We start from the raw sequence: 4,387 nt of genomic DNA on the forward strand, positions 1-4,387 counted from the left end.
TACATCAAAATATTCTGTCTAGAAAAAAGGAGTATATTCAACTATATTTTCTAGGAAATAAACTTAAACATTCTCAATTCCAAGTCCTAGATTATCAAGAAGTACAGATGCCTATATCATGAACACACAGTGATGTCTATAGTGTTGTGTAGCTGTCTCTGCTGTTGCTGTGCACAAGCTTATGCCATCAACTTTGAACCTTCCAACATTTGGGGAAGATTGACATTGATAGTTGTCTCTCAGTTCTTCATGGCACTTGTACAAAGTTTTTTTTATATCCATACCCCTGAATTTTTTTTTCCTGAAAATTTGTATTCACAGTTTTCTGATTCTATTCCCTTATGTTTGGCTTCTCAGTTGAAGAACAGTAAATGTCTGAGTTTGAGTGCTTTGGGGCCTTGACAAAGGAATGGAAAGATTCATGGACTAGAAAGTATGAGGACATCGTAAAACCCGTTAGGGTAATAGTCCTGAGTCCGGAGAAAAAGGAATGTAAGGTAGAGTTGTACAGGATGACTATGTATTCTGTTTTCAAAGAAGTTTGCATCCTGGGGGGTGGGGGGGGGAGAAGGGAGCATATGAGACAGCATTTGTCAGTGGAGATGGTTAAAAGCTGTTATTCTGTCTGCATATCTTATGATTCTGAGATCTACTATGACAACCAGTATGTCACCATGACAACAGGACACAGAGAGTTCAACCAGAAAATATGCATGCCCTGGGTAACTTTATCCATTGAAGCCAGGAACCCTGAGCCAGTGCTGGTGTTTGGCACTTGAGCAAGCCTGAGCAGCCCAGTGTACTGATGAGCACGCTCTGTGGCATTGGCCAATGACCTCCATCCTCGCAGCACAGGATGTCCTCACTCTTGCTCGATGTGCTGCCTCTCTCAGGCACATCTGGTAACTTCTAGACCACTGTGATTTTCAATACTCACTTGCAGAAAAGGGTTGCAGATAAATAAGCTAAAACATTTTCCCCTAACAGCTTTGTTATCCACTTTCTATGCAGGTCTGCACTTCATGCAGGTCTCACTTAACCTGGTGTGTCTGCTTCTCACTCAGCAGAGTCAGCAGCAACAATACAGGGACAGAGCTCCATGCAGAATCTAGAACATGAATATGTAATGTTTGCTGAGTACCAAGTTCACTGCTATCACCGGCCCTGTGGTGATCTCCTCCCATTTGATGATATCTTTATCTGAGGATCAGGATATATCCTGGTGTACATCCTGCCCTTCCTGTGCTGAAAAACACCTACCCATCTCTTCTTAGTGAGAACATTGATGCTATGGTTATGTCTTTTCAATTTTCCTCTCCCAGCACTTCCCTCCTTTCAACCATCCAAATTGTCCAATGTTCTTTGTTAGAGACCAATGATATAAAACACATAGAGAAACCCACATGATTCTTTCTGTAGTCATGCTCAACTCTCTCTGCCTGGTAGTTTGAGACCACTCAGACATCTGAGCAAGGCAGCTTTCTAGTCTAAGTTCTTGCTACCCTTTATTTTAATGTATCACTACTCCACTGCAATTTCCATCAGCAATATCGTTAGCTACTTAGAAAGAACATCATGTAATTGAGTCCTTATTTGACCTGACTTGTCTGTTAGTTAGGCACACATCTTTGCTGTGACATGTCTTTCTGCATGGTCTTTTCAAGTTGGTTGTCCTCCTTTCTCATCCATCCATTTTTTCAATTTATTTATTTTATTGAATATCGTCTTCATTTACATTGGCAATGGTAAAACCTTTCCCGATATTCCCCCTCCCCTAAGACCCACAACCCCTCCCCTTCCTCCTTCCCCCTGCCTCCACATATATGCTTCTCCACCCAACACACTCCCTCCTCTCCACCTCCATTTCCCTTTGTTCGGGCCTCTGTTGAACCTTTACCTGACCAAGGACCATTCCTCCCACTGACGCCCAACAAGGTCTTCCTCTGCCACATTTTTGGCTGGAATCATGTGTGCTTCTTGGTTGATGGTTAAGTCCCTGGGAGTCTTGGGGCATCTGGGTGGCTGAAATCATTGTTCCTCCCATGGGGCTGTAAACCCCTTCAGCTCCTCTGGACCATCCTCCAGCTCCTCCATTGGGGACCTCATTCCAAGTCCAATAGTTTGTTGTTAGCATCTCTGCCTCTGTATTTATAAGGCTCTGGCAGGGCCCTTCCAGATTCAACCATGGCATGCTCCTTTTGGTATACACTTCTGTCGTCCAAGTAGTGTTAGGGTTTGTTGACTGTTTATAGGATGAATCCCCAGGTAGGGCAGTCTCTGGGTGGCCTTTACTTCACTCTCTGCTCTACACATTGTCTCCCTTATTGTTCCTGTGACTATTTTGTTCCCTTTCTTAGAGGAACTGAAGCACTCTCACTTAAGTCCTCCTTCTTCTTGAGCTTGGTGAATTGTAACTTGTTTATTTTGAGTTTTTTGGGCTAACATCTGCTTATAGTGAGTGCATACCATGTGTGTTCTTTTGTGCTTGGGTTGTCTCACTCAGGATGACACTTTCTAATTCCATCCATTTGCCTAAGAATTTCATGAATTCATTGTTTTTAATGGCTGAGTAGTACTCCATTGTGTATATATACCATAGTTTCTGTATCCATTCCTCTGTTGAGGGACATCTGGGTTCTTTCCATATCCTGGTTATTATAAATAAGGCAGCTATGAACATAGTGAAGCTTGTGTCCTTATTACATGTAGGAGCATCTTCTGGGTATTTCCAGGAGTGGTATAGCTGGGTTCACTGGTAGTACTATGTCTAATTTTCTGAGGAATCGCCAAACTGATTTCTAGAGTGGTTTTACCAGATTGCAATCCCACCAAAATGGAGAAGTGTTCCTTTTTCCCCACATCTTCTCCAGCAACTGCTGTCCCCTGAGTTTTCCATCTTAGTCATTCTGACTGGTGTAAGGTGGAATCTCAGTGTTGTTTTGATTTGCATTTCCCTGATAACTAAGGACGCTGAACATTTCTTTAGGAGCTTTAGAGTCATTTGAGTTTCCTCAGTTTAAAATTTCCTGTTTAGCTCTGTACCCCATTTTTTAATAGGGTTATTTGACTCTCTGGAGACTAACTTCTTGAGCTCTTTATATACATTGTATATTAGCCCTCTATCAGATGGAGGGTTAGTAAATATCTTTTCCCAATTTGTTGGTTGCCATTTTGTCCTATTGACGGTGTCCTTTGCTTTACAGAAGCTTTGCAGTTTTATGAGGTCCCATTTCTCAATTCTTGTTCTTAGAGCATAGGCCATTGGTGCTCTGTTCAGGAACTTTTCCCCTATGTTTCCCACATGTTCAAGATTCATCCCCACTTTCTCCTCTATAAGCATCAGTGTGTCTGGTTTTATGTGTAGATCCTTGATCCACTTGGTCTTGAGCTTTGTACAAGGAGGTAAGAATGGGTCAATTTGCATTTTTCTGCATGCAGATCTCCAGTTGATCCAGTACCATTTGTTAAAAATGCTATCTTTTTTCCACTGGATTTTTTTTAACTCCTTTGTCAAATATCAAGGGACCGTACGTGTGGCTTCTTTTCTGGGTCTTCAATTCTATTCCATTGATCTTCCTGCCAGTCTGTATACCATACCAGTTTTTATCACTACTGTTCTGTAGTAGAGCCTGAGGTCAGGGATGGTGATTCCCCCAGAAGATCTTTTGTTGTGAAGAATAGTTTTTGTTATCCTGGGTTTTTTGTTATTCCATATGAATTTGAGAATTGCTCTTTCTATATCTATGAAGAATTGATTTGGGAATTTTGGTGGGGATTGCATTGAATCTGTAGATTGCTTTCGGCAAGATGGCCATTTTTACTATATTGATTCTACCAATCCATGAACATGGGAGATCTTCCACCTTCTGAGACTTTCTTCAATTTCTTTCTTCAGAGACTTAAAGTTCTTGTCATATAGATCTTTCACTTGCTTCATTAGGGTCACACCTAGGTATGACATATTATTTGGGACTATTGTGAAGGGTGTCATTTCCCTAATTTCTTTCTCCTCTTGTTTATCATTTGAGGAGAGGAAGGCTACTGATTTGCTTGAGTTAATTTCATATCCAGCCACTTTACTGAAGTTGTTTATCAGCTTTAAGAGTTCTCTGGTGGAAGTCTTGGGGTCACTTAAGTATACTATCATATCATCTGCAAATAGTGATATTTTAACATCTTTCTTTCCAATCTGTATACCTTTGACTTCCTTTTGCTGCCTGCCTAGCTCTGGCTTGGAACATACCTTGGATTCCCAATCTCTCCAAGACTTTTATCATGAAAGGATGCTGGATTATGTCACAGGCCTTTTCAGCATCTAATGAAATGACCATGTGGGTTTTTTCCCCTTTAGTTTGTTTATGTAGTGGATTACATTAACATATTTCCG

The sequence above is a fragment of the Apodemus sylvaticus genome, chromosome 13, assembly GCF_947179515.1.
Source record: "Apodemus sylvaticus chromosome 13, mApoSyl1.1, whole genome shotgun sequence".
NCBI classification, from domain to species: domain Eukaryota; kingdom Metazoa; phylum Chordata; class Mammalia; order Rodentia; family Muridae; genus Apodemus; species Apodemus sylvaticus.